At 39.5% G+C, this 9,481-nt stretch overlaps 4 non-coding genes across 4 annotated transcripts; all 4 read right to left on the reverse strand.

Annotated features, from left to right (window-relative positions):
* Positions 1-5,947: 5,947 nt before the first annotated feature.
* Positions 5,948-6,110, reverse strand: LOC135035872 (U1 spliceosomal RNA). Its single transcript, XR_010230784.1, has one exon. It is a non-coding gene; the product is annotated as a U1 spliceosomal RNA (small nuclear RNA).
* Positions 6,111-6,262: 152 nt separating this feature from the next.
* On the reverse strand, positions 6,263-6,426 carry LOC135035854 (U1 spliceosomal RNA). The gene has a single exon (XR_010230768.1). It is a non-coding gene; the product is annotated as a U1 spliceosomal RNA (small nuclear RNA).
* Positions 6,427-7,097: 671 nt separating this feature from the next.
* LOC135035864 (U1 spliceosomal RNA) lies at positions 7,098-7,260 on the reverse strand. Its single transcript, XR_010230777.1, has one exon. It is a non-coding gene; the product is annotated as a U1 spliceosomal RNA (small nuclear RNA).
* A 152-nt stretch (positions 7,261-7,412) lies between these two features.
* LOC135035849 (U1 spliceosomal RNA) lies at positions 7,413-7,576 on the reverse strand. Its single transcript, XR_010230763.1, has one exon. It is a non-coding gene; the product is annotated as a U1 spliceosomal RNA (small nuclear RNA).
* Between the last annotated feature and the right edge of the window lie 1,905 nt (positions 7,577-9,481).

Below are 9,481 nucleotides of genomic sequence, written 5' to 3' on the forward strand. Positions count from 1 at the left end.
GCTATATGCATTTTTTTTGTTAATTAAAGTAATTCAAAACTGGGATTGATATTTTTGCTCTTTTATTTTTACTTAAAGTACAATAACTTTTACCATTTTAATTTGTTTTAATAGTATATTGACAGTATTGTTTTCTTTCAAAAATCCACTTAATTTTCTTTACCCTATTATTAAAATGGTAATTGACAAAAACAAACTACATTGTCACCAGAAGAGCAATACAAAATGTACAAGTGATATATTAAAATCATCTTTCCAGCTTGAATTTCAATGATGCATTGGGGCAACGATTTTGTGAGAAACATCTTCACCCTTAAATAAAGATTTTCTTAATTCCTTACCTGTGTGCTAATTAGATATCACCTTGTTTTCACATTAAACAGACTTCAACATGAGAAAGCAGCAAGGATGCAGTGGCGTTAATGTTTCCTGGTGTCAACCTGTATTATTTCAGTAGACATTGAAATGAGGATGCATCTTGCTGCCTTTCCAATGAAGCAAGTTTAATTTAGTAATAGGTGAAAAACCATCCCTACAAAGGTGTTAATCAGAGACTTGGCTTTGTGGACACTTTTCAGAGAACAAATTTGTTAGCATAAAAATAAAGCCAGAAATGAAGAGCTGTTTAATCACTCAATTGGATTTTTTTGCCAGCATATTTCTTTTTCTCTGCAACCCACTGCTAAATTGTGCTTCCTAGCTGTTTTTATAAAATCACTGAATCAAATCTAACTCTGATTACATCAGAGAAGGCTAGGTACCCTACACAATAAGAGGGGGTTTGAAATTTTGACTTGTCTACTTAAATATCACCAAAATCTGATCACAAGGTCAATTACGTCCCTGGGTAGGATGTAACCACCAACCTTTTGGTTAATAGCCGTACACACTAACCAATTGCGCCACAGAGACACTTTGCAAAAAGTACATACTGACAAAGGCTAATAAGCATTCATCTAGAACATATCCTAGAAAAACTTTAAAAAGTCAATAATCTGGAGAGTTTTTGAAAGATGTTTCTTCCATCAACCAACAAAGAAACACATTGGTACTTTCCCATGATGAGTGAGTGCTTCAGGATCTCTTGCACTTACATGTGCAGCAGAGTACTCCAATGGAAGCATGCTGGGCCCATAACCCAGAGGTAGGCAGATTGAAACTATCCTTTGTTATATGCATTTTTTTTGTTAATTAAAGTAATCCAAAACTGGGATGGATATTTTTGCTCTTTTATTTTTACTTAAAGTACAATAACTTTTACCATTTTAATTTGTTTTAATAGTATATTGACAGTATTGTTTTCTTTCAAAAATCCACTTAATTTTCTTTACCCAATTATTAAAATGGTAATTGACAAAAACAAACTACATTGTCACCAGAAGAGCAATACAAAATGTACAAGTGATATATTAAAATCATCTTTCCAGGTTGAATTTCAATGATGCATTGGGGCAACGATTTTGTGAGAAACATCTTCACCCTTAAATAAAGATTTTCTTAATTCCTTACCTGTGTGCTAATTAGATATCACCTTGTTTTCACATTAAACAGACTTCCACATGAGAAAGCAGCAAGGATGCAGTGGCGTTAATGTTTCCTGGTGTCAACCTGTATTATTTCAGTAGACATTGAAATGAGGATGCATCTTGCTGCCTTTCCAATGAAGCAAGTTTAATTTAGTAATAGGTGAAAAACCATCCTTACAAAGGTGTTAATCAGAGACTTGGCTTTGTGGACACTTTTCAGAGAACAAATTTGTTAGCATAAAAATAAAGCCAGAAAATGAAGAGCTGTTTATTCACTCAATTGGATTTTTCTGCCAGCATATTTTTTTTCTCTGCAACCTACTGCTAAATTGTGCTTCCTAGCTGTTTTTATAAAATCACTGAATCAAATCTAACTCTGATTACATCAGGGAAGGCCAGGTACCCACACCATAACAGGGGGTTTGAAATTTTGACTTGTCTACTTAAATATCACCAAAATCTGATCACAAGGTCAATTACATCCCTGGGTGGGATTGAACCACCAACCTTTTGGTTAATAGCCGAACACACTAACCGATTGCGCCACTGAGACACTTTGCAAAAAGTACATACTGACAAAGGCTAATAAGCATTCATCTAGAACGTTTCCTAGAAAAACTTTAAAAAGTCAATAATCTGGAGAGTTTTTGTAAGATGTTTCTTCCATCAACCAACGAAGAAACACATTGGTACTTTCCCACGATGAGTGAGTGCTTCAGGATCTCTTGCACTTACATGTGCAGCAGAGTACTGCAATGGAAGCATGCTGGGCCGATAACCCAGAGGTAGGCAGATTGAAACTATCCTCTGCTATATGCATTTTTTTTTAATTAAAGTAATCCAAAATTGGGATTGATATTTTGGCTCTTTTATTTTTACTTAAAGTACAATAACTTTTACCATTTTAATTTGTTTTAATAGTATATTGACAGTATTGTTTTCTTTCAAAAATCCACTTAATTTTCTTTACCCTATTATTAAAATGGTAATTGACAAAAACAAACTACATTGTCACCAGAAGAGCAATACAAAATGTACAAGTGATATATTAAAATCATCTTTCCAGCTTGAATTTCAATGATGCATTTGGGCAACGATTTTGTGAGAAACATCTTCACCCTTAAATAAAGATTTTCTTAATTCCTTACCTGTGTGCTAATTAGATATCACCTTGTTTTCACATTAAACAGACTTCCACATGAGAAAGCAGCAAGGATGCAGTGGCGTTAATGTTTCCTGGTGTCAACCTGTATTATTTCAGTAGACATTGAAATGAGGATGCATCTTGCTGCCTTTCCAATGAAGCAAGTTTAATTTAGTAATAGGTGAAAAACCATCCCTACAAAGGTGTTAATCAGAGACTTGGCTTTGTGGACACTTTTCAGAGAACAAATTTGTTATCATAAAAATAAACCAGAAAATGAAGAGCTGTTTAATCACTCAATTGGATTTTTTTGCCAGCATATTTTTTTTCTCTGCAACCTACTGCTAAATTGTGCTTCCTAGCTGTTTTTTATAAAATCACTGAATCAAATCTAACTCTGATTACATCAGAGAAGGCCAGGTACCCTACACAATAAGAGGGGGTTTGAAATTTTGACTTGTCTACTTAAAGATCACCAAAATCTGAACACAAGGTCAATTACGTCCCTGGGTGGGATTGAACCACCAACCTTTTGGTTAATAGCCTTACACACTAACCAATTGCGCCACAGAGACACTTTGCAAAAGTACATACTGACAAAATCTAATAAGCATTCATCTAGAACGTTTCCTAGAAAAACTTTAAAAAGTCAATAATCTGGAGAGTTTTTGTAAGATGTTTCTTCCATCAACCAATGAAGAAACACATTGGTACTTTCCCATGATGAGTGAGTGCTTCAGGATCTTTTGCACTTACATGTGCAGCAGAGTACTGCAATGGAAGCATGCTGGGCCCATAACCCAGAGGTAGGCAGATTGAAACTATCCTTTGCTATATGCATTTTTTTTGTTAATTAAAGTAATCCAAAACTGGGATTGATATTTTGGCTCTTTTATTTTTACTTAAAGTACAATAACTTTTACCATTTTAATTTGTTTTGATAGTATATTGACAGTATTGTTTTCTTTCAAAAATCCACTTAATTTTCTTTACCCTATTATTAAAATGGTAATTGACAAAAACAAACTACATTGTCACCAGAAGAGCAATACAAAATGTACAAGTGATATATTAAAATCATCTTTCCAGCTTGAATTTCAATGATGCATTGGGGCAACGATTTTGTGAGAAACATCTTCACCCTTAAATAAAGATTTTCTTAATTCCTTACCTGTGTGCTAATTAGATATCACCTTGTTTTCACATTAAACAGACTTCCACATGAGAAAGCAGCAAGGATGCAGTGGCGTTAATGTTTCCTGGTGTCAACCTGTATTATTTCAGTAGACATTGAAATGAGGATGCATCTTGCTGCCTTTCCAATGAAGCAAGTTTAATTTAGTAATAGGTGAAAAACCATCCCTACAAAGGTGTTAATCAGAGACTTGGCTTTGTGGACACTTTTCAGAGAACAAATTTGTTATCATAAAAATAAACCAGAAAATGAAGAGCTGTTTAATCACTCAATTGGATTTTTTTGCCAGCATATTTTTTTTCTCTGCAACCTACTGCTAAATTGTGCTTCCTAGCTGTTTTTATAAAATCACTGAATCAAATCTAACTCTGATTACATCAGGGAAGGCCAGGTACCCACACCATAACAGGGGGTTTGAAATTTTGACTTGTCTACTTAAATATCACCAAAATCTGATCACAAGGTCAATTACATCCCTGGGTGGGATTGAACCACCAACCTTTTGGTTAATAGCCGAACACACTAACCGATTGCGCCACTGAGACACTTTGCAAAAAGTACATACTGACAAAGGCTAATAAGCATTCATCTAGAACGTTTCCTAGAAAAACTTTAAAAAGTCAATAATCTGGAGAGTTTTTGTAAGATGTTTCTTCCATCAACCAACGAAGAAACACATTGGTACTTTCCCACGATGAGTGAGTGCTTCAGGATCTCTTGCACTTACATGTGCAGCAGAGTACTGCAATGGAAGCATGCTGGGCCGATAACCCAGAGGTAGGCAGATTGAAACTATCCTCTGCTATATGCATTTTTTTTAAATTAAAGTAATCCAAAATTGGGATTGATATTTTGGCTCTTTTATTTTTACTTAAAGTACAATAACTTTTACCATTTTAATTTGTTTAATAGTATATTGACAGTATTGTTTTCTTTCAAAAATCCACTTAATTTTCTTTACCCTATTATTAAAATGGTAATTGACAAAAACAAACTACATTGTCACCAGAAGAGCAATACAAAATGTACAAGTGATATATTAAAATCATCTTTCCAGCTTGAATTTCAATGATGCATTGGGGCAACGATTTTGTTAGAAACATCTTCACCCTTAAATAAAGATTTTCTTAATTCCTTACCTGTGTGCTAATTAGATATCACCTTGTTTTCACATTAAACAGACTTCCACATGAGAAAGCAGCAAGGATGCAGTGGCGTTAATGTTTCCTGGTGTCAACCTGTATTATTTCAGTAGATATTGAAATGACGATGCATCTTGCTGCCTTTCCAATGAAGCAAGTTTAATTTAGTAATAGGTGAAAAACCATCCCTACAAAGGTGTTAATCAGATACTTGGCTTTGTGGACACTTTTCAGAGAACAAATTTGTTAGCATAAAAATAAAGCCAGAAAATGAAGAGCTGTTTAATCACTCAATTGGATTTTTTGCCAGCATATTTCTTTTTCTCTGCAACCCACTGCTAAATTGTGCTTCCTAGCTGTTTTTTTTATAAAATCACTTAATCAAATCTAACTCTGATTACATCAGAGAAGGCCAGGTACCCTACACCACAAGAGGGGGTTTGAAATTTTGACTTGTCTACTTAAAGATCACCAAAATCTGATAACAAGGTAAATTACGTCCCTGGGTGGGATTGAACCACCAACCTTTTGGATAATAACCGAGCACGCTAACTGATTGCGCCACAGAGACACTTTGCAAACGTACATTCTGACAAACGCTAATAAGCATTCATCTAGAACGTTTCCTAGAAAAACTTTAAAAAGTCAATAATCTGGAGAGTTTTTGTAAGATGTTTCTTCCATCAATCAACGAAGAACATTCAAGCTGATTTCTTGCAGCAGCTGGGCACTGTAACAGCTCCAGAGCTGCTCTGTAAGGCAACTAAAAGGGTGTGGGCCCTGCAGCACTACCTGTAGTTCGCATTGTGCGTTGGAAGGCACAAAGTAAGCAGACGGGAGAAGTCAGGATAGTGCGCAAGGGCATAGAAGGGAGCGGCTCAAGAAAAGAGAAGTGGAAACAGACAGCAAACTAGGCTGGAGAGAGACCTGAGACAAAGAGATCTGAATTATACGAGAGCCGACCAGGGGAAACACAAATTATGCAGTCGAGTTTCCCACATTTGGGGAAATAGCTGGAGCAGCACACACAGAGTGCAATGGGTGAGCCTTGCCCTGGGAGAAGCACCTTCATGATCATAGTATCTCACCTGGCAGGTAAGTAGGAGTTGGGCAAGAGCTGAGGAGGGTCGCTGCTCGGGCAACCCCCTGTCAAGTGAAGGAGATCCAACTGAGGCAGCACAAGAGAACTCTCGAAAGAAGAACAAGGCTAGAGGAAGATCTGAGACACAGAAATCTGGCTTTTACCAGAGCTGACCAGAGGAAAGCACAAACACAGTCCCCCACTACCACAAATAATGCAGTCGAGTTTCCCACATTTGGGGAAATCATAGGAGTCAGCATACCCAGAATGCAATGAATGAACCTCACCCTGGGAGAACAATCTTCATGACCATGGTATCTCCTATGCAAAATAAGTATGATTTGGGATAGAGCTGGGGAGGGCCGCTGCTCAGGCACATCTCTGTCAAGTAAAGGAGATTCAACTGAGGCAGCACAAGGGAACTCTCATCTGGGGACAACAACTGCTGGGAGAACACATATTTTCAGATGAACATGGGAGGGCAGAAGGCTGCCTAATACTGAAGCACCCCCAAACAACAAACCAAATGCAACAACTAGTACAAGCATTCCTGGGGGAAGGCCTACAGCAGATGGATTTGCATATGGTGATGTCATCCAAGCAGTGGGTCAAAGTTGGCTTCAACCCTCGTCTGCATATGAAAAGAAAAAAGGGATGTGCAGGGCATGGCGTCCTTTTGTGGCGCTTGGATGACCCCTAATTCACATTAAACATCTCCACCCTCCTTCGGTGTGGGTCTCATGTTGGCTATGCCCCAGCCCCTGAAGCATTCACGCTGATTTCTTACAGCAGCTGGGCACTGTAACAGCTCCAGAGCTGCTCTGTAAGGCAAGTAAAAGGGTGTGGGCCCTGCAGCACTACCTGTAGTTTGCATTGTGCATTGGAAGGCACAAAGTAAGCAGACGGGAGAAGTCAGGATAGTGCGCAAGGGCATAGAAGGGAGCGGCTCAAGAAAAGAGAAGTGGAAACAGACAGCAAACTAGGCTGGAGAGAGACCTGAGACAAAGAGATCTGAATTATACGAGAGCCGACCAGGGGAAACACAAATTATGCAGTCAAGTGTCCCACATTTGGGGAAATTGCAGGAGCAGCACACCCAGAGTGCAATGGGTGAGCCTTGCCCTGGGAGAAGCACCTTCATGATCATAGTATCTCACCTGGCAGGTAAGTAGGAGTTGGGCTAGAGCTGGGGAGGGTCGCTGCTCGGGCACCCCCCTGTCAAGTGAAGGAGATCCAACTGAGGCAGCACAAGGGAACTCTTGAAAGAGGAACAAGGCTAGAGGAAGATCTGAGACAAAGAAATCTGACTTTTACCAGAGCTGACCAGAGGAAAGCACAAACACAGTCCCCCTCTACCACAAATAATGCAGTCGAGTTTCCCACATTTGGGGAAATCACAGGGGTCAGCATACCCAGAATGCAATGAATGAACCTCACCCTGGGAGAACAATCTTCATGACCATGGTATCTCCTATGCAAAATAAGTATGATTTGGGATAGGGCTGGGGAGGGCCGCTGCTCAGGCACATCTCTGTCAAGTAAAGGAGATTCAACTGAGGCAGCACAAGGGAACTCTCATCTGGGGACAACAACTGCAGGGAGAACACATATTTTCAGATGAACATGGGAGGGCAGAAGGCTGCCTAATACTGAAGCACCCCCAAACAACAAACCAAATGCAACAACTAGTACAAGCATTCCTGGGGGAAGGCCTGCAGCAGATGGATTTGCATATGGTGATGTCATCCAAGCAGTGGGTCAAAGTTGGCTTCAACCCTCATCTGCATATGAAAAGAGAAAAGGGGCGTGCAGGGCATGGCGGCCTTTTGCGGCGCTTGGATGACCCCTAGTTCGCATTAAACACCTGCACCCTCATTCGGTGTGGGGCTCATGTTGGCTATGCCCCAGCCCCTGAAGCATTCAAGCTGATTTCTTGCAGCAGCTGGGCACTGTAACAGCTCCAGAGCTGCTCTGTAAGGCAAATAAAAGGGTGTGGGCCCTGCAGCACTACCTGTAGTTCGCATTGTGCGTTGGAAGGCACAAAGTAAGCAGACGGGAGAAGTCAGGATAGTGCGCAAGGGCATAGAAGGGAGCGGCTCAAGAAAAGGGAAGTGGAAACAGACAGCAAACTAGGCTGGAGAGAGACCTGAGACAAAGAGATCTGAATTATATGAGAGCCGACCAGGGGAAACACAAATTATGCAGTCAAGTATTGGAAAATTCAGGGCTATGTCGTGTAGATGATGGCCTAACAGGAGGCTTTAAAATTTTCTTTCTAGTGTCCTTCGTTTGGGAGAAAAATGCAAAGGTACAAGACAGCTTTTCCTTGCCAATATCTCTCTTTTGCAAAGAGCTACGCATTGGAAAATTCAGGGCTATGTCGTGTAGATGATGGCCTAACAGGAGGCTTTAAAATTTTCTTTCTAGTGACCTTCGTTTGGGAGAAAAATGCAAAGGTACAAGACAGCTTTTCCTTGCCAATATCTCTCTTTTGCAAAGAGCTGCGCATTGGAAAATTCAGGGCTATGTCGTGTAGATGATGGCCTAACAGGAGGCTTTAAAATTTTCTTTCTAGTGTCCTTCGTTTGGGAGAAAAATGCAAAGGTACAAGACAGCTTTTCCTTGCCAATATCTCTCTTTTGCAAAGAGCTACGCATTGGAAAATTCAGGGCTATGTCGTGTAGATGATGGCCTAACAGGAGGCTTTAAAATTTTCTTTCTAGTGACCTTCGTTTGGGAGAAAAATGCAAAGGTACAAGACAGCTTTTCCTTGCCAATATCTCTCTTTTGCAAAGAGCTGCGCATTGGAAAATTCAGGGCTATGTCGTGTAGATGATGGCCTAACAGGAGGCTTTAAAATTTTCTTTCTAGTGTCCTTCGTTTGGGAGAAAAATGCAAAGGTACAAGACAGCTTTTCCTTGCCAATATCTCTCTTTTGCAAAGAGCTACGCATTGGAAAATTCAGGGCTATGTCGTGTAGATGATGGCCTAACAGGAGGCTTTAAAATTTTCTTTCTAGTGACCTTCGTTTGGGAGAAAAATGCAAAGGTACAAGACAGCTTTTCCTTGCCAATATCTCTCTTTTGCAAAGAGCTGCGCATTGGAAAATTCAGGGCTATGTCGTGTAGATGATGGCCTAACAGGAGGCTTTAAAATTTTCTTTCTAGTGTCCTTCGTTTGGGAGAAAAATGCAAAGGTACAAGACAGCTTTTCCTTGCCAATATCTCTCTTTTGCAAAGAGCTATGCATTGGAAAATTTAGGGCTATGTCGTGTAGATGATGGCCTAACAGGAGGCTTTAAAATTTTCTTTCTAGTGTCCTTCGTTTGGGAGAAAAATGCAATGGTACAAGACAGCTTTTCCTTGCCAATATCTCTCTTTTGCAAAGAGCTGC

Source organism: Pseudophryne corroboree, unplaced genomic scaffold, assembly GCF_028390025.1.
Source record: "Pseudophryne corroboree isolate aPseCor3 unplaced genomic scaffold, aPseCor3.hap2 scaffold_619, whole genome shotgun sequence".
In the NCBI taxonomy this organism is placed as follows: Eukaryota; Metazoa; Chordata; class Amphibia; order Anura; family Myobatrachidae; genus Pseudophryne; species Pseudophryne corroboree.